The sequence below is a fragment of the Ranitomeya imitator genome, chromosome 2 (assembly GCF_032444005.1).
Source record: "Ranitomeya imitator isolate aRanImi1 chromosome 2, aRanImi1.pri, whole genome shotgun sequence".
Lineage (NCBI taxonomy): Eukaryota > Metazoa > Chordata > Amphibia > Anura > Dendrobatidae > Ranitomeya > Ranitomeya imitator.
The window spans coordinates 814177211-814198075 of record NC_091283.1 but is presented as its reverse complement, the minus strand read 5'-3'; the positions used below and the strand labels follow the sequence as shown (position 1 = coordinate 814198075).

Genomic DNA, 20865 nt, shown 5'->3' with positions numbered 1-20865 from the left:
TTAGGTACATTAGGGGCTCTGCAAACGCAATGTGACGCCTGCAGACCATTCCATCTAAGTCTGCATTCCAAATGGCGCTCCTTCCCTTCCGAACCCTCCCATGCGCCCAAACGGTGGTTCCCCCCCACATATGGGGTATCAGCGTACTCAGGACAAATTGGAAAACAACTTTTGTGGTCCAATTTCTCCTCTTACCCTAGGGAAAATACAAAACTGGGGGCTAAAAAATAATTTTTGTGGGAAAAAAATTTTGTTTTATTTTTATGGCTCTGCATTATAAACTTCTGTGAAGCCCTTGGTGGGTCAAAGTGCTCACCACACATCCAGATAAGTTCCTTAGGGGGTCTACTTTCCAAAATGGTGTCACTTGTGGGGGGTTTCAATGTTTAGGCACATCAGTGGCTCTCCAAACGCAACATGGCGTCCCATCTCAATTCCTGTCAATTTTGCATTGAAAAGTCAAACGGCGCTCCTTCCCTTCCGAGCTCTCCCATGCGCCCAAACAGTGGTTTACTGCCACATATGGGGTATCAGCGTACTCGGGACAAATTGGACAACAACTTTTGAGGTCCAATTTCTTCTCTTACCCTTGGAAAAATAAAAAATTGGGGGCAAAAATATAATTTTTGTGAAAAAATATGATTTTTTATTTTTACGGTTCTGCATTATAAACTTCTGTGAAGCACTTGGTGGGTCAAAGTGCTCACCACACCTCTAGATAAGTTCCTTAGGGGGTCTACTTTCCAAAATGGTGTCACTTGTGGGGGGTTTCAATGTTTAGGCACATCAGTGGCTCTCCAAACGCAACATGGCGTCCCATCTCAATTCCTGTCAATTTTGCATTGAAAAGTCAAACGGCGCTCCTTCCCTTCCGAGCTCTCCCATGCGCCCAAACAGTGGTTTACTGCCACATATGGGGTATCAGCGTACTCGGGACAAATTGGACAACAACTTTTGAGGTCCAATTTCTTCTCTTACCCTTGGAAAAATAAAAAATTGGGGGCAAAAATATAATTTTTGTGAAAAAATATGATTTTTTATTTTTACGGTTCTGCATTATAAACTTCTGTGAAGCACTTGGTGGGTCAAAGTGCTCACCACACCTCTAGATAAGTTCCTTAGGGGGTCTACTTTCCAAAATGGTGTCACTTGTGGGGGGTTTCAATGTTTAGGCACATCAGTGGCTCTCCAAACGCAACATGGCGTCCCATCTCAATTTCTGTCAATTTTGCATTGAAAAGTCAAACTGCGCTCCTTCCCTTCCGAGCTCTCCCATGCGCCCAAACAGTGGTTTACTGCCACATATGGGGTATCAGCGTACTCAGGACAAATTGGACAACAACTTTTGAGGTCCAATTTCTTCTCTTACCCTTGGAAAAATAAAAAATTGGGGGCAAAAATATAATTTTTGTGAAAAAATATGATTTTTTATTTTTACGGTTCTGCATTATAAACTTCTGTGAAGCACTTGGTGGGTCAAAGTGCTCACCACACATCCAGATAAGTTCCTTAGGGGGTCTACTTTCCAAAATGGTGTCACTTGTGGGGGGTTTCAATGTTTAGGCACATCAGTGGCTCTCCAAACGCAACATGGCGTCCCATCTCAATTCCTGTCAAGTTTGCATTGAAAAGTCAAATAGCGCTCCTTCCCTTCCGAGCTCTCCCATGCGCCCAAACAGTGGTTTACTGCCACATATGGGGTATCAGCGTACTCAGGACAAATTGGACAACAACTTTTTGGGTCCAATTTCTCCTGTTACCCTTGGTAAAATAAAACAAATTGGAGCTGAAGTAAATTTTTTGTGTAAAAAAGTTAAATGTTCATTTTTATTTAAACATTCCAAAAATTCCTATTAAACACCTGAAGGGTTAATAAACTTCTTGAATGTGGTTTTGAGCACCTTGAGGGGTGCAGTTTTTAGAATGGTGTCACACTTGGGCATTTTCTATCATATAGACCCCTCAAAATGACTTCAAATGAGACGTGGTCCCTAAAAAAAAAATGGTGTTGTAAAAATGAGAAATTGCTGGTCAACTTTTAACCCTTATAACTCCCTAACAAAAAAAAAAATTGGTTCCAAAATTATGCTGATGTAAAGGAGACATGTGGGAAATGTTACTTATTAAGTATTTTGTGTGACATATCTCTGTGATTTAATTGCATAAAAATTCAAAGTTTGAAAATTGCGAAATTTTCAAAATTTTCGCCAAATTTCCGTTTTTTTCACAAATAAACGCAGGTACTATCAAAGAAATTTTACCACTATCATGAAGTACAATATGTCACGAGAAAACAATGTCAGAATCACCAGGATCCGTTGAAGCGTTTCGGAGTTATAACCTCATAAAGGGACAGTGGTCAGAATTGTAAAAATTGGCCTGGTCATTAACGTGCAAACCACCCTTGGGGGTAAAGGGGTTAAACCCAGCAGAACTTGTTATAGTCATTGCAGCGCCCCAACACTTTTTTAGTTACGGTATTTTGAAATATTTTACAGTTATTACTTGTTGCTCCCCCTTAGGCCTTATTCAGAAGTTTATTTTTTTTCGCGTAAAAACAAAACCGGTGTAATTTTCAGCAGTTTTTGGTCAATGTGTCTGTTTTTACCATTGGTGCTTCATTAGTGGTTTTATTGTGTGCAAAAAAATAAATTGCAAAGATTCACCTACCCATTGCAATGTTAAAAATGGACCGCATACAGATGACATTTGTGTGATTTTTAATTTTTTTTTTTTTCAGTGTCTTTTTTTTTTTTTTTTTCTTTAATTACTTGGTTCATGAAAAAAACGTGACTGGAAAACACATACAGCTCGTACATGATAAATAGGTGTCTTAATGCGGCCTTATGTAGGGTGAATTGACGCACAACTGACTTTTCTTGAGAGATTTCTGTGTCATTTATATGAATTGGACTTGCAGAAATCTAAATGTAATCAAAACTGATCCCATTCAGATAAATAGATTTTTAGCCCCAAACGTTGAGATAAGCCATCCGCTTACTTGTCAGTCAGTGACTTTCCCATAGAGAACACAGGATCGCTCTTGTGTAAGGGAGTGTCGGAGATCAGCCATCTAATGTTTGTGGCTAGTCTGAGGCTATGTTCACACATGTTGCATCTTTTTTTTTTTCTGCAGGAAAAACCTCTTGGCAGTAAAGAAGCTGCTTACAAAAAGCTGAATTTTTATTGTCTCTTGAGCATGCTGATAAAGCTTAGTGCGTCAAAAAAAAAAACCAATGATGCAACTTCCTTAGGCCATGTTCACACGTTCCTGATTTCCCTGCTGTTTTTTCTGCACTAAAAACCGCAGCTCTTGGCAGAAAACGCAGGTCCTTTTTTTGGTGCGTTTTTTCATGCGTTTTTTAGTGCGTTTTTTTATGCAGTTTTCTATGCAGAGTCTGTGTGTTTTCTAGGAAGTTTTTTAGGGTTAAAATGGCTGAAAATACCCTAACCCTATTCTAACCTTAGTGGGAAAAAAAATTCTTTTTTATTGTCCCTACCTATGGGGGTGACAAAGGGGGGGGGGGGAGGGTGTCATTCACTATTTTTTTTATTTTGATCACTGAGATAGATTATATCTCAGTGATCAAAATGCACTTTGGCGCACTGCGCATGCGCCCGCCATTTTGGAAGATGGCGGCGCCCAGGGAGAAGACGGACGGACGGACACCGGGAGGCCGGGTAAGTATAAGGGGGGGAGATGAGGGCACGGGGGGGGGGGGGGGTGGCATCGGAGCACGGGGGGTGGCATCGGAGCATGGGGGGGTAGGATTGGGGCACGGGGGGGCAGCCACACTGCAGCGGTTCTGCACCACAAACCGCAGAAAACCCGCAGATATTTTTTCATCTGCGGGTTTTACTGCGGGTTTGACCTCACAATGGAGGTCTATGGGTGCAGAACCGCTGCAGTTCCGCAAAAAGAAGTGACATGGTACTTCTTTTTTACCGCAGCTATTCAGAGCGGCTTTTCTAGTTAATTCCCGCATCATGTGCACAGTGGTTCCTGTTTTCCATACAGTGTACTGTACCCTGCATGGAAAACAGCTGCGGAGCCGCAGCGGCAAAATCGCGGCGGTTCCGCAGTAAAAAACGCACTGTGTGAACATGGCCTTAGGATTTTGCAGCAAAAACACAGCAAAACCTGATACCTGCAATTTTGCTACTTTTTTTTTTTTTACACTTCTTGCTTTCCTGCAGCGTTTTTATTAATGCAAATTTTAATCTGCTTTTTAGGCTATGTGCACACGTTGAAAACACAAAAGAGCACAGTGATGTCAAAAATACTGTTGTAAAAAAATCACAGTAATAAGCGAGTGCTTGTCAAAAGATGGGAAAAAAACAGGGTATTTAGTTAGGTTTTTTTTGCAAAAAAATGTATACTAAGCTGCTCCACCAATCATCACGGTATACTAATATAGAGCAGTCCTAACTAATGTATATAATCCCTATCTGATGTATTTAAAACCTGATCATCTGTATAGTACCTGTATGAGCAGGGTTCAGAGAAGGAATATCCATGTGGACATGCTGGATGGAACAGCTTAAATGCAAATGACCCACAGAGGAGTGATGGACTCCCCAGTCTTGTAGAAACAAGAGAACAATTATAAAACCAGAAACACATGGGCTACTTGAATAGTGAACAAGTCTGTAGGAACCTGTTCACACACCACCAAAAAGCTCGAAAACACAAAACAGCACAGTGAGGTCAAAAACACTCTGTTGTAAAAAAAATCACAGTAATAAGCAAGTGCATGATCATGATTAAGGGAGCTTAGTCTCCAGAAACGCGTTGAGATTCATACCCATATGGTTCGTGCTGAAGTCTGTATCCTCCATGTTTTAAGTTTGTGAATAAAGAAAACTCTTTTTTACGGATTCGGTGAAGCTGGACATTCCTTTCTTTTATAAAAAAATAAAAAAAAAAAGCTGCAAACATGCAACGTCTAAAGAAGTTAAATCAGGAGTTGCTAAGTAAAAAGGGCAGCACACTGCAGCGCCAAAATATGCAAACTTGAAAACACGAAATTTGAACTGCATTGCTGCACTAGAAATATGAAAAATGAGAGCGTAGGACCTCGTATAAGAGAGATGCCGTAAAGTGGCTACGAGGTACACATAAATATGGCCATTTTTATGCGCTAAAAGCTCTCATTTTTCATATTTCTAGTGCAGTAATGCAGTTCAAATTTCGTGTTTTCAAGTTTGCATATTTTGGCGCTGCAGTGTGCTGCCCTTTTTACTTAACTATATACGAGTTGGCGACTCTGGGTTCAGCACCTGTTCACACTCAGTCTATGTTTGGATGTGCAGGTCAGGTTTTTGAAATCAGGAGTTGCGGCTCCATTAGATGCCAATTTTTCTCTGTTCAGGGGCTGGAGCTTCTGGTTGTCTGACAGTCACGGCCAGTAGCATGAACAAGAGCTGGGAAGAGGTGGACAGAACAGCAGCCCTACGCATGGGTTCGCTCATCGGCAGATAGTCCGCAGGTTCACTGCCAAGATCCCGGCCTCGTTGTATGATGTGCACCATGTTCAGCCATCGCCCCCAGCACTTGCTGGTCCTTATGGCAAAAAAAAAACCACAGGAATGGACCGAATTTATCCCTAATTGTTCTCATCTTATTCTTTTTAATATGAAAATAACCCTTTAATCTTGCATCATTGTTATCTATGGCCAGTTTACGTTTTCTACTATAAAGCTGAACATTTTCTTAGTAAAGATGACTCAAAAACCTTATGGCGATTTTCATTGCCAATTACACACGCTTCCTCGTTGTCATCATACAGGAATCTTAAATGGCAGCAGCTCTGTGTGTCATGTTTGGGTGGTGGTTAGAGGTGTACATGCGGCGAAAAATGTGAGACTGAAGCCTCATGAATGTTCTATAGTGGGGAAAAAAAAACCAGATGCTTTCATAGAACTAGTATTAAATAGGATTTGTCACCAGATTTCACAATACAGCCTGCATACACTATTAAATAGATCTCTCGGACTTGATGAGGCCGGTGTACTTACTTTGCTGGTGACAGATCCTCTTTAATACGAGTCCCACGAAAGCGCCTGTGGTTGTTTATGTATACAGGAGAAATTAAAGGGGACCTGTATCTGATTCATGTTGCCCAAACCTGAATCGGGTACAGGAGCCTGGATGTATGATGAATCGAGTCGCAGCCTGGATTTATGATTGCGGCTGTCATGATTCATTTTTGAATTTGTGATAGCTCGGGTTCTGCTATAATTTAAATGTTGCTTTTTTTCCTTTTGGGCCAGCAAGGGTTAATGTCAGTTTCCTGGCTGGCAGCTGCTTTGTTGCTGGTCAGCTGATGTGGGTGTTGACCACTCCCACCATACGTTAAATAGTCACTTGACGCATCAGCTGAATGTTGATTATAGAGTTATCCTATGAAGACCAGCCTAGGAGTTTTGCAGCTCTCTGGTGTATCTGCTGCTTCTGTGGAGTTCGGGTTCCTGGTGCCGTATCCTCTACTGTTTTGAAGCTTGGCAGCAGAGGCTGGAGCTAAGTATCGTTTTCCCTTTCCGTGTCTGTCTCGTGCTTTTCACGTTTCCCTATATTGATACCATCTGCAGTGGTGAGGCTAGCATCTTTACCAGCAAGAACACTAGCCAGGGTATAGTAAGGTGACAACTAGGGACAAGGCACGTGACAGTGGCGGGGGGCAACCCGCATAGGGCGTTAGGGGTGCTTAGGGATAGCACAGGTTGTTGTTAGGAGGTTCCCTTCTCTCGCTCCCTACTGTTAGGGCCTTCCTCTCCCTTTATCCATCCCGTTGTTTATGTTGTACTGTCCGCCCAACTTACCCATCCAAACTATTATTACCAACCAAACTTTTTCTGGTGAACCTATGGCTCAAGTAGAGGCTTTTGCTCACCTGATCCAGACATTCACGGATGAGGTTACGGAGTTGCCGTCTCAAATGGTGCAGCAGCTTCAGCAGGTGTTTGGGTTCTTTGTCTCATCTCATGTCCAGGCTCAACCGGAACCCAAAAGATCTCTCCCTGACAGGTTCTCTGGAGGAAGAGATAAATTTATAGTCTTCAAGGAAGCCTGTAAATTATATTTCAGGCTTCGTTCTTGTTCCTGAGCGAGTGAGGAACAGCATGTGGGGATTTATAGTCTCCCTTCTCAAGGGTGATCCCCCAATCCTGGGCCTTCTACCTGATGACCGATTCACCATCTTTGCAGTCGGTGGACAAGTTTTTTGCAGCATTGGTTCTGGTGTATAGATATCTTAGTGGCGTCTCCGTGGCTGAGTCTCGACTCCATAAGATCAAGCAGGGGGCCGGCTGGCTGATAAGTACTGCTCAGAGTTTTGGAGATGGACCACTGACACTCAGTGGGTTGAGGCGTCCGTACCATACGTCATTTCCGGTGAAGTCTTACCCCTCGTTGAAAGGGGCTTACTGTCACGATTCATTTTTGGATTCGTGACAGCTCTAGTACTGCTATAATTTAAATGTTGCTTTTTTTTTCCTTTCCAGGAGTGTATCTGCTGCTTCTGTGGAGTTCGGGTTCTAGGTTCCGTATCCTCTGCTGTTTAGAGCTTGGCAGCAGAGGCTGGAGCTAATTATCATTTTCCCTTTCCTTGTCTGTCTCGTGCTTGTCACTTTCCCTGTGTTGATGCGATCTACAGTGGTGAGGCTAACGTCCCTGCCAGCTAGTGCACTAGCCAGGGTATAGTGAGGTGACAGCTAGAGACGAGGCACGTGACGGTGGCAGGGGGAAGGACCCGCATAGGGTGTTAGGGGATCTTAGGGATAGGCACAGGTTATTAGGAGGTGACCCATCCCCCGTTCCATACGGTTAGGTCCTTCCTCTCCCTTTTTCTATCCTGTTGTTTGTATATGTTGTGCTGTCCGCCGGACTTATCCATCCCAAGCATGACAACAGCCACATACATTTTTTTTTTTCTCTCTGAAACACTGTATAAATATAAGTAAAGCATAATAAATATATGGGAGAGACCTGTTAATCGCCTAAATTGCTGGGAAAAGCTCTGCCAAGGCGGGGCCGGACTAGTCTGGTCTCTGGTTATGGTCTTTTAACTATATTTTCACTGAAATTCTGGAGATTTTCAGAAAATAATATATGGTACCTTGCTGCAATTGGGCAGCCAGACTTCGATTTATGCTGCCTGTAGTTTGGACAACATGAATCAAGTGACAGGTTTCTTTTAAATATCATAGCATGGAAACATAGAAATAAATTAAACCAAAGAATGAATAGTGTTTATTGTTTAAAGCTATATGCCAACAATTTAGAAAAAAAACATTTGATACAATTAGATATACGGTAGCTTGTTGTAGATCAGAAATGTAAATTACGTAACTTAGTAAATGAATATCATTTAGTATCTGGAGAAATATTGTATGAGTCGTAGTGAGGCAAAGAGACCAGCAGGGCACATGGAAAGGCGTTGTCCCGATGAGGCAACATCTAAATTTTGCGAATTGCTTTATGTATCTTCTATTTGATCTGGTATTATGGAATAAAGCTGCTGTAAAAGTTCCATTGGAATTGCATCCATTTAACATATGATACTGCAGCAGATTTACATCTCGGGATCCTGTAGGCACAGAATGTGTTTATCTAAAGCCCTTTTTCTTTTTCTTGTATGTGGGGGGGGGGGGGGGAGGACCGATTTCCAATAAAGATTCTAAGAAAAAACCTGAAACAATGCTGGATGTGCAATTTTGTTCCCAAGCTGTGTACATCAGGTTCTGCTGTACACAGCTGTGCTGCTTTTGTCACAACCGCAGGCAGATTTCAGACGCCCTACATCGCTTCCACTCTCTACTGTGTTCCCCATGTGCTGCCAGAACATACAGGACTGCGCAAAAGTTTTAGGTTGGTGTGGAAAAAAAATGCTGCAAAGTAAGATATTTTCGAAAATAAAAATAATAGTTTTTTTTATCACCTAACAAATTGAAACGTCAATGAATAAAAGAGAAATCTAAATCAAATCCGTATTTGGGGTGATCGCCGTTTGCCTTCAAAACAGCATCACTTGTGGGAGCACAAAGTCAGGGATATAGCATTCTAGGCAGTTGTATGAGTACCAATTATACAAAAGGTGAGAATGATCCTGTTTCAGTAAATTACATATGAAAATGATGAACAGCTCTGTATATTTTACAAGACTGTACAAATCTGTTGAGGAACATGAACTGAACTATGTTGCATCCACTTTCCCTACTGATGTGTCTTTACATGCATTCTTTGATTTTTAAATGGTGATACCTCAATGTTAATGTATTCAGCTATTTCTAGGAGGGGTATAGCAGTGAAATTGAATGATGCAGAGATCTAAATAACACAACAGGTCCTTGTTAACAGGGGCAGACACAGACCAAAGCGGGCCCCTGTGCCAGAATATATGGACCCTTTGCAGTCCAATAATGTATCTGTGACATCTGCTACTTATAGAGGTGGTAGTGGCCCCCTTTCCTCTTGGGTCCCTCTGCGACAGCACAGGTACACCTAGGGTATGTCATTCCATACTTGTAAACATACTGTACCCGTAAAAAATGAAATGAGTGAACCCGAACTTAAAAGTTAGGGGTTCGTACCGGACAGTTGGTGTCCGGCGCTAAATGCCCAACACTGACTTCTCCCGGAAATCCGTTGCACTGTTTGGAGTCCTGGGGGGAGTCAGTTGCACTGTGAATATTTTCTAGCTCAAAAGTTTGGGTTGCCATTGTTTTCAGTGGGGTTCAGGTAACTTCTGGTACCCGAACCAAACTTTGGAATAAAGCCCAGATGAGATACCAGTACCCAAACTTCCATGGATCTGCTCATCCCTAGTGGCAAGGCCTCATGCAGTCACGTGGGGCACAACGCATGTCATTAACCTCTACGAAATGCGTTGTGACTCAATGTGGCTTCTACAACGCCAGAAGATCCGATGGCGAACAAGAGAGTAGGGAGAGGCCTACGATCAGTGAATATCTTTTTTTTTTTTTTTTTTTTATATATATATAATTTTTTTTAACCCCTTCCCGGCCCTCAAAAGAATCCAGCAAAATGGCAACTGACTAGCCATCAGTTTGCTGTATTGAATCCTTAGATTTAAGGATACAATACGCACAAATTTTGAAGTTGTCTATATTAAAATGTTGGGTTCACCAGAATCTGAAATTTCCTGGAAACTGATTAAAAAATAAAAACATGTGGTTAATTACCAATCGATTTGTTCATAACTATTAAGGAAGCTACTTGGTATTTTATATCTAGAATTCTAGAAAAAAAAAAGTTGCTGTTCTAGAGTGATTGTAGACTTTGCCTTGTTATTGTTCCCAGGAGTGTTCTGAATCATTGATTTGTTTGGATGTATATGGTGAGCTGTGTGTTTCTGTGATTGTTAATGCATGACCACACATATATTACCTATTTTTTTTCCTTCCTTTTTAGATAAGAGGATCTGAACACAGCTGTTCTCCAGTTTCACTGTCTATAAACATCCTGTCCGGCTCCCCTGGAGACTCCCTACAGTGGCTGCAATCCGAGATGCATTTTCTGGTCATCTGTGAAGGATAGTCATCAGCCAGACATGGAGCCTTGTCACAGAGCTGACAAATGGGGTTCTCAAGGACTCTAAATCCAGAAATAAACCTGCTCTGTTATTTTAAAGAAAGGGTGTAGGAACAGCAAACAACCACAAACTTAATTTATTAAAATTCTACTTTTTTGTTTAAACTACAAAAAAAAAAGTATCTTGCTGCTGCGTAGTTGACAGGTAATAGACTAAAGCTATAAAACCTAACACTGAGACGAAAGTATTTAATCTAAGCCTGAAAAAAAAAAAAAGAAAAAAATAATAATCTGTCAAAGAGCATCATTAAGTTCTTATGTCAACAAATCTTAAATTACAGCAAAGTTTCTTTCTGCACAAAATGGTTTTTCTGAAAACTCTACCAAAGGAAACTGTAGTTTCAATTAGTAAAAATATTTATTTAATAAATGGCTTTAGGATGTTTTTTTTTTTTTTTTAATCTAAATCCTAATGTGAACTTTATGTATTCTCTAATGTACATGAAAGTTTTTCAAACTTGGTTACCGTTTTTGTTTTTTGTTTTTTTCCTCTACGCTTAGTAAAAAATATTTTTATTTTTAAATGCTATTTAGTTTGGTTTTCTTTTTGGATGTTACTTTATAGTTTACATAAATGATATTATACTGTGTATATTCAGTCAATTTGTATCTTCGGAGCCAAAAGACACAAAACGTTGACTGGTAAGATATTTTGTGCAGCCAGCATAAGGTCGGGGTTAGACAGAGGACTTTGGTGTGACACAGGTCCCATGGCCAAAGATAAGTTTGAGCCACTTCTACATTGAAGGATAATGGCTGTGAATAAGTGTGCATTTTGACCCTCGGGGTACTGTAATCGCAACAAGCAAGTCACAAAAAGTCATAACCCGATTTTTATTTTGTTTTTTTAAACTTGTCTCAGTTGATTGTGGCTTGCAATGTGACGTGAATCGCCTTATGGCATTATGCTGTAGTGTAGCGGTAGAGAGCGGGACCTGTGTAGTGGCCAAAGTCGCTATCTAGCACCAGGCAAAATGTAACAATTAGAGGTGTTACCCGTCATTGTAATGCTTCCTTTTATAGATAAAAAGTAGTGTTGAGCAAACGTGCTTGGATAGTGTGCTAACAGAGTATCTTCGGTGTGCTCGAATACTGTGTTCAAGTCGCCAGGGTTGTTTGACAGCCGCAACACATCCAGGGATTGCCTAACAAACCGTATTTACTAAAACAGATATGCCATGAGAGCTGGTACAGCTCTCCTGACATATCTGTTTTAGTAAATACTTGTATTCCCCAAATATGGGGCTTTTTTTCAGAACTATTTTTTGTGCTGTTTCTTTTCCTGGAAAGTTTTGAATAAATTTACTTTTGGGGTGTGCACCTGCACTGTCTGTCACTGTCACAGCGCTGATAGTGTCGGACTGGTTTCATACATCCGACATTCACGGTCTGCATACAGACTGGCCTCAGGTCTCCTGACATTAACTTGTCAGCTTCATAGACAGATTTGAGGCTGATGAGTTCAGGTCAAGAGACTTCCAGCTGTACCAGACATTGTAGTCTGCAGTTATTGTCAGATGTGTGAAACCGACCTTAAAGGAGTATGCTCAAGTTGTCTTTTGAGCAGTTCAGAGCTATGCAGTCTCCTTACTTCCTTGTTTCTGCCAGGGCAGGTTCTCCTCCTCCTTGAGTGACAGCTCTGGTTAATAATAGAACTGTACTATTAGAAGAACCATAAAGGTCAGCACAAATTCTACTACAACACATTCAGCTATTAGTGGCGTGTATGCTTCTCACTGTATTTATGACTGGAGTCGTTTTCCAACTCTGGTGCATGGGAAGTCAAAAGAAGTGCCAAATTCATTAAGAGGAGCATGCATCTTAAAGGGAACTGGTCACCAGTTTTCCGAATATAAAGTATGGCCACCACGTTTAATTAGCAGTCAGGGGACCATATAAATCAGACAGAAATCAGAACGCAATGCCGGTTGCTGACCCAACCCCAGCGTGACAACTTCATGTATTTATGTGTAGCTGTCAGGCTCAGTCTGCCCTCTGCTTCCCAATCTCTGTCCAACTTACACAGCCATCTGACTGCATCCTTAAAGCCTCTTTGACAGCATTAGATAGTATACTGTTGGTATGTCCCCAATCCCCTCTGGATTGCACAAAAAAAGCTTGAATTATACCCACCGATGGCACAGTACGATGGGCATCTCTAGCCTTGATTATGTGCCTCCTCTCTTCCCTGCTAAATGTGGATGACGTGTCCTACGTCATCCACACAGTGTTCCCAATTGCGCTTTTGTGCAGGTGCACTTCTTTCTACCCTGCCGAGATCAGAGCAAAGCACTGACGACCTAGAAGTAAATCCGGGGCATGCGTACTGCAGTACAGTACTTTGTGCTGACCTCAGCAGGGCAGAGAAAAAGGCGCCTGCGCAGCAGCATGATAGGGAGACACAGCGGATGACTAATTAAAAACAAAATTTTAATTAAAAGTTCTGTAATACGCAAGTATGAATAAAAAATGTATATACGTTTAAAGCAGAAATTTCTACATGCTGGCATTAGGTGGGGATATTTTATTAGGTTCTGTCTTGGGAAAAGCATAAACATAGTAACATAGTAACATAGTTAGTAAGGCCGAAAAAAGACATTTGTCCATCCAGTTCAGCCTATATTCCATCATAATAAATCCCCAGATCTACGTCCTTCTACAGAACCTAATTGTATGATACAATATTGTTCTGCTCCAGGAAGACATCCAGGCCTCTCTTGAACCCCTCGACTGAGTTCGCCATCACCACCTCCTCAGGCAAGCAATTCCAGATTCTCACTGCCCTAACAGTAAAGAATCCTCTTCTATGTTGGTGGAAAAACCTTCTCTTCTCCAGACGCAAAGAATGCCCCCTTGTGCCCGTCACCTTCCTTGGTATAAACAGATCCTCAGCGAGATATTTGTATTGTCCCCTTATATACTTATACATGGTTATTAGATCGCCCCTCAGTCGTCTTTTTTCTAGACTAAATAATCCTAATTTCGCTAATCTATCTGGGTATTGTTCTCCCATCCCCTTTATTAATTTTGTTGCCCTCCTTTGTACTCTCTCTAGTTCCATTATATCCTTCCTGAGCACCGGTGCCCAAGACTGGACACAGTACTCTATGTGCGGTCTAACTAGGGATTTGTACAGAGGCAGTATAATGCTCTCATCATGTGTATCCAGACCTCTTTTAATGCACCCCATGATCCTGTTTGCCTTGGCAGCTGCTGCCTGGCACTGGCTGCTCCAGGTAAGTTTATCATTAACTAGGATCCCCAAGTCCTTCTCCCTGTCAGATTTACCCAGTGGTTTCCCATTCAGTGTGTAATGGTGACATTGATTCCTTCTTCCCATGTGTATAACCTTACATTTATCATTGTTAAACCTCATCTGCCACCTTTCAGCCCAAGTTTCCAACTTATCCAGATCCATCTGTAGCAGAATACTATCTTCTCTTGTATTAACTGCTTTACATAGTTTTGTATCATCTGCAAATATCGATATTTTACTGTGTAAACCTTCTACCAGATCATTAATGAATATGTTGAAGAGAACAGGTCCCAATACTGACCCCTGCGGTACCCCACTGGTCACAGCGACCCAGTTAGAGACTATACCATTTATAACCACCCTCTGCTTTCTATCACTAAGCCAGTTACTAACCCATTTACACACAATTTCCCCCAGACCAAGCATTCTCATTTTGTGTACCAACCTCTTGTGCGGCACGGTATCAAACGCTTTGGAAAAATCGAGATATACCACGTCCAATGACTCACCGTGGTCCAGCCTATAGCTTACCTCTTCATAAAAACTGATTAGATTGGTTTGACAGGAGCGATTTCTCATAAACCCATGCTGATATGGAGTTAAACAGTTATTCTCATTGAGATAATCCAGAATAACATCCCTCAGAAACCCTTCAAATATTTTACCAACAATAGAGGTTAGACTTACTGGCCTATAATTTCCAGGTTCACTTTTAGAGCCCTTTTTGAATATTGGCACCACATTTGCTATGCGCCAATCCTGCGGAACAGACCCTGTCGCTATAGAGTCCCTAAAAATAAGAAATAATGGTTTATCTATTACATTACTTAGTTCTCTTAGTACTCGTGGGTGTATGCCATCCGGACCCGGAGATTTATCTATTTTAATCTTATTTAGCCGGTTTCGCACCTCTTCTTGGGTTAGATTGGTGACCCTTAATATAGGGTTTTCATTGTTTCTTGGGATTTCACCTAGCATTTCATTTTCCACTGTGAATACCGTGGAGAAGAAGGTGTTTAATATGTTAGCTTTTTCCTCGTCATCTACAACCATTCTTTCCTCACTATTTTTTAAGGGGCCTACATTTTCAGTTTTTATTCTTTTACTATTGATATAGTTGAAGAACAGTTTGGGATTAGTTTTACTCTCCTTAGCAATGTGCTTCTCTGTTTCCTTTTTGGCAGCTTTAATTAGTTTTTTAGATAAAGTATTTTTCTCCCTATAGTTTTTTAGAGCTTCAATGGTGCCATCCTGCTTTAGTAGTGCAAATGCTTTCTTTTTACTGTTAATTGCCTGTCTTACTTCTTTGTTTAGCCACATTGGGTTTTTCCTATTTCTAGTCCTTTTATTCCCACAAGGTATAAACCGCTTACAGTGCCTATTTAGGATGTTCTTAAACATTTCCCATTTATTATCTGTATTATTAGTTCTGAGGATATTGTCCCAGTCTACCAGATTAAGGGCATCTCTAAGCTGGTCAAACTTTGCCTTCCTAAAGTTCAGTGTTTTTGTGACTCCCTGACAAGTCCCCCTAGTGAAAGACAGGTGAAACTGTACAATATTGTGGTCGCTATTTCCTAGATGCCCGACCACCTGCAGATTTGTTATTCTGTCAGGTCTATTAGATAGTATTAGGTCTAAAAGTGCTGCTCCTCTGGTTGGATTCTGCACCAATTGTGAAAGACAATTTTTCTTGGTTATTAGCAGAAACCTGTTGCCTTTATGGGTTTCACAGGTTTCTGTTTCCCAGTTAATATCCGGGTAGTTAAAGTCCCCCATAACCAGGACCTCATTATGGGTTGCAGCTTCATCTATCTGCTTTAGAAGTAGACTTTCCATGGTTTCTGTTATATTTGGGGGTTTGTAACAGACCCCAATGAGAATTTTGTTACCATTTTTCCCTCCATGAATTTCGACCCATATGGACTCGACATCCTCATTTCCTTCGCTAATATCCTCCCTTAAAGTGGACTTTAGACAAGACTTTACATAGAGACAAACCCCTCCTCCGCTCCGATTTTTACGATCCTTTCTAAACAGACTGTAACCCTGTAAGTTAACTGCCCAGTCATAGCTTTCATCTAACCATGTCTCGGTTATTCCCACTATGTCAAAGTTACCTGTAGATATTTCTGCTTCTAGTTCTTCCATCTTGTTTGTCAGGCTTCTGGCGTTTGCAAGCATGCAGTTTAGAGGATTTTGTTTTCTTCCAATCTCCTCGCTGTGGATTGTTTTAGAAATGTTCTTACCTCCCTTCTGAGTATGTTTTCCTGGATCTTCTTTGTTCAAGTCTAATGTTTTTCTTCCCGTCCCCTCTTCTTCTAGTTTAACGCCCTCCTGATGAGTGTAGCGAGTCTTCTGGCGAATGTGTGTTTCCCAGGTTTGTTGAGGTGTAGTCCGTCTCTGGCGAGGAGTCCATCGTACAAGTAATTCACACCGTGGTCCAGGAATCCGAATCCTTGTTGTCTGCACCATCGTCTTAGCCAGTTGTTTGCATCAAGGATCCTGTTCCATCTCCTGGTGCCATGCCCGTCTACTGGAAGGATAGAAGAAAAAACTACCTGTGCATCCAGTTCCTTTACTTTCTTCCCCAACTCTTCAAAGTCTTTGCAGATTGTCGGTAGGTCCTTCCTTGCCGTATCATTGGTGCCAACATGTATCAGAAGAAATGGGTGGACGTCCTTGGAGTTGAAGAGCTTTGGTATCCTATCGGTCACATCCTTGATCATCGCACCTGGAAGGCAGCATACTTCTCTTGCAGTTATGTCCGGTCTGCAGATGGCTGCTTCTGTGCCTCTCAGTAGTGAGTCTCCCACCACCACCACTCTTCGTTGCTTCTTGGCTGTACTTTTTGCTGTCACTTGTTGCTGTGTGCCCTTTTCTTTTTTGCTTGCTGGTATTACTTCATCCTTAGGTGTGCCATCTTCATCCTCTACAAAGATTTGATATCGGTTCTTCAGTTGTGTGGTTGGTGATTTCTCCATGGTCTTCTTGCTTCTTTTGGTCACATGCTTCCACTCATCTGCTTTTGGAGGTTCTCTGACACTTTTTTCACCTTCTGTGACCAGTAGAGATGCTTCTGTTCTGTCTAGAAAGTCTTCATTCTCTTTGATGAGTTTCAAGGTTGCTATTCTTTCTTCCAGACCCCGCACCTTTTCTTCTAAAAGGGCCACTAGTCTACACTTCTGACAGGTGAAATTTAATTCTTCTTCTGGTCGATCTGTGAACATGTAGCACATGCTGCAGCTCACCATGTAGGTTGTCACATCTGCCATGTTGCTCCTAGATCCTGCTGACTTGCTTTGTGTTTTCCTTCTTGTATAATCTACTCAGCCAAGCTCTCTTGCAATAATGTCCTACAGGCAAAAATTCTTCGCTTTTCCCAGAAGGCACCTGGAATATGCAAATTAGCCTCCTCAAGCTTGAATCCCTGGTTTGGTGATTCTTTCCAAGCAGCTGGTCCCGGCTGTACCCAACGATCTTCTAGCTTAGGGAGACTCTTCGCTTTTCCCAGAAGGCACCTGGAATATGCAAATTAGCCTCCTCAAGTTTGAATCCCTGGTTTGGTGATTCTTTCCAAGCAGCTGGTCCCGGCTGTACCCAACGATCTTCTAGCTTAGGGAGACTCTTCGCTTTTCCCAGAAGGCACCTGGAATATGCAAATTAGCCCCCTCAAGTTTGAATCCCTGATTTGGTGATTCTTTCCAAGCAGCTGGTCCCGGCTGTACCCAACGATCTTCTAGCTTAGGGAGACTCTTCGCTTTCCCAGAAGGCACCTGGAATATGCAAATTAGCCTCCTCAAGCTTGAATCCCTGGTTCATTATATCCAGTTTATTTTGTCACAAAAACATGAAGGCATGTATCAGCTAGTATTACAGTTTACTGTTTCCGTGTGTACTATAAAATCTAGCCTTTTCCCAGGTTTTTATATACAATGAGGGAAATAAGTATTTGATACACTGCCGATTTTGCACATTTTCCCACCTACAAAGAATGGAGAGGTCTGTAATTTTTATCGTAGGTACACGTCAACTGTGAGACAGAATCTAAACGTAAAAACCAGAAAATCACATTGTATGAATTGTACATAATTACCGTATATACTCGAGTATAAGCCGACCCGAGTATAAGCCGACCCCCCTAATTTTGCCACAAAAAACTGGGAAAACTTATTGACTCGAGTATAAGCCTAGGGTGGAAATGCAGCATTTACCGGTGAATTTCAAAAATAAAAATAGATCATTATTTCCCCATAGCTGTGCCATATAGTGCTCTACACCGTTCATTGTGCCCCATTCCTGTGCCATATACAGTGCTCTGCACCGTTCATTGTGCCCCATTGCTGTGCCATATACGGTGCTCTGCACCGTTCATTGTGCCCCATTGCTGTGCCATATACGGTGCTCTGCACCGTTCATTGTGCCCCATTGCTGTGCCATATACGGTGCTTTGCACCGTTCATTGTGCCCCATTGCTGTGCCATATACGGTGCTCTGCACCGTTCATTGTGCCCATAGAAATCTCTGCCGCCGCTGCTGCAATAAAAAAAAACCCCACATACTCACCTCCCTTGATTGCAGCTCCCGGCGACTCGTTCCGGCGCCTCCATCTTCCCGGCGTCTCTGCTCTGACTGATAGGCAGAGGGCGCCGCGCACACTATATGCGTCATCGCGCCCTCTGCCTGAACAGTCAGAGCGCAGACGCCGGGAAGATGGAGGCGCCGGCCGGGAAGATGGAGCGGCGCCCGGCGGCTGGAACGAGGACAGGTGAATATGCTATACTTACCTAGTCCTGGCGATCCTCGCGCTGTCCCTCTGCCTGGTCTTCGGTGCCGCAGCTCTTCCTGTCACCGGCACCGCTCATTAGAGAAATGAATAGGCGGCTCCACCCCTATGGGAGGTGGAGCTGCTTATTCATATCTCTAATGAGCGGTCCCACGTGACCGCTGAAGAGGGGAAGAAGCTGCAGCACAGAAGCCCGTGGGACGGCAGGGACAGCGCGAGGATCGCTGGGACTAGGTAAGTATACCTCAGCCCCCTCACCCGCCGACCCTGCCACCCACATTGACTCGAGTATAAGCCGAGAGGGGCACTTTCAGCCCAAAAATTTGGGCTGAAAATCTCGGCTTATACTCGAGTATATACGGTAGTTAGCATTTTTTTTGCTTGAAATAAGTATTTGATAGAATAGAAAAACAGAACTTAATATTTGGTACAGAAACCTTTGTTTGCAATTACAGAGGGCAGACATTTCCTGTAGCTTTTGACCACGTTTGCACACACTTCAGTAGAGATTTTGGCCCACTCCTCCATAAAAATCTTCTCCAGATCTTTCAGATTTCGGGGCTGTCACTGGGTAACATTGAGTTTCAGCTTCCTCCAAAGATTTTCTATTGGATTCAGGTCTGGAGACTGGTTAGGCCAGTCCAGGGTCTTCAAATGCTTCCTACGGAGTCACTCCTTAATTGCCCTGGCTGTGTGTTTCGGATCATTGTGCTGCTGGAAGACCCTCTTACTGAGGGAAGGAGGTTGTTGGCCAAAATCTTGTGATACATGACCCCATCCATCTCCCCTTCAATACGGTGCACTTGTCCTGTCCATTGCAGAAAAGCACCCTCAAACTATGAGGTTTCCTCTACCATGCTTCATGGTTAGGATGGTGTTCTTGCGGTTGTACTCCTTCTTCTTCTAAACACTGCGAGTGAAGTGGATCCCAAAAAGTTCATCTCTTCTCATCTGACCACATGACCTTCTCCAATGCCTCTTCTGTATCATCCAGATGGTCATCGGCAAGCTTCAAACAGGCCTGGACATGTGCTAATGTGATCAGGAGACCTTCCATGTTCTGCAGGATTTTAATCCATGGCGGAGTAGTGTGTTACTAACTGTAATGTTTTGGTCCCAGCTCTCTTCAGGTCATTGAAAAGTTCCCCTCCGTGTAGTTGATTCCTGACCTCTCTCAGAAGCATCCTTACCCTGCGAGGCGAGATCTTGCATGGAGCCCCAGATCTAAGAAGATTGACAGTCATCTTGTGTTTCTTCCGTTTTCCAATGATTGTGCCAACATAAAGGTTTACTTACACGGACCAACTGGCGACACTAAACGGATGCCGATAAGTAAAAATGTACTAATCGGTGGTCATTTAATAGACGGTTTAAACAGGCAGATCACGGTAACGAAGACTGCCAGTGTTCTCAGCAGTACAGGTCCTGTTTACACAGGATGATGGTGCTGATGAGAACAATATTTTTTTTTTTGTGCTGCATAAGATTGTTTTACCTGATGATTTTGCTATTATCATGAACGCTCTCGTTCGTGTTAATTAATGGACCTTAAGTCATTACTGAACTAAATTCTCTGGCAGAGGAGATGGTTTAATTAACCAAGTTTACAAAATGGTTTTGAGCAGCAAATCTGTAATACTGTGAATGCATGTAACAAAATTGGTGTACAGTAATGCTCAAAACGTTTTGTTATTCTTTACATTCTAGTTGAAATTCTATAGTAAAAAAAAAAAAAAGAAAATCCCGAACCGAATCACAACACAGAAAACTGGACCCCAAGGTTTTTACGCCATGAGACTGGTGCTGCTTTCTGATATGCCAGGAGTTGTGTTGAAGGATCCATTCCTTATACAAAGCTATAGATGAGCCAGGCATGCAGTTACAGATGAATAAATCTACTAGATGTGGTCATTTATTCACATGCTTGTCTTTAAATATATTTCTGGTGGCTTTTGCAATCTATATATATAATTGCCTAAGGGTTTCTCCGTCTGTCTGTCTGTCTGTCTGTCTTTCTGTCTGTCTGTCTGTCCTGGAAATCCCGGCTCTCTGATTGGCGGCCTCGACCAATCAGCAATGGGCACAGCAACGATGATGTCATAAAGGACGTAGAAATCCCGCGTCTGATTGGTCGAGGCCGCCAGGCCTCGACCAATCAGCAACGGGCACAGCGACGATGATGTCATAAAGGACGTAGACATCTCACGTTTC

At 42.3% G+C, this 20865-nt stretch overlaps 1 protein-coding gene across 1 annotated transcript in view; it reads left to right on the top strand.

Annotated features, from left to right (window-relative positions):
• PWWP2B (PWWP domain containing 2B) overlaps nt 1-11136 on the top strand; it is a 52666-nt gene extending 41530 nt beyond the window's left edge. The window contains exon 3 of the mRNA XM_069753890.1: nt 10433-11136. The gene's annotated coding sequence lies outside the window, so the exon portion shown is untranslated. The remainder of the gene's footprint in view (nt 1-10432) is intronic.
• Nucleotides 11137-20865: the final 9729 nt, after the last annotated feature.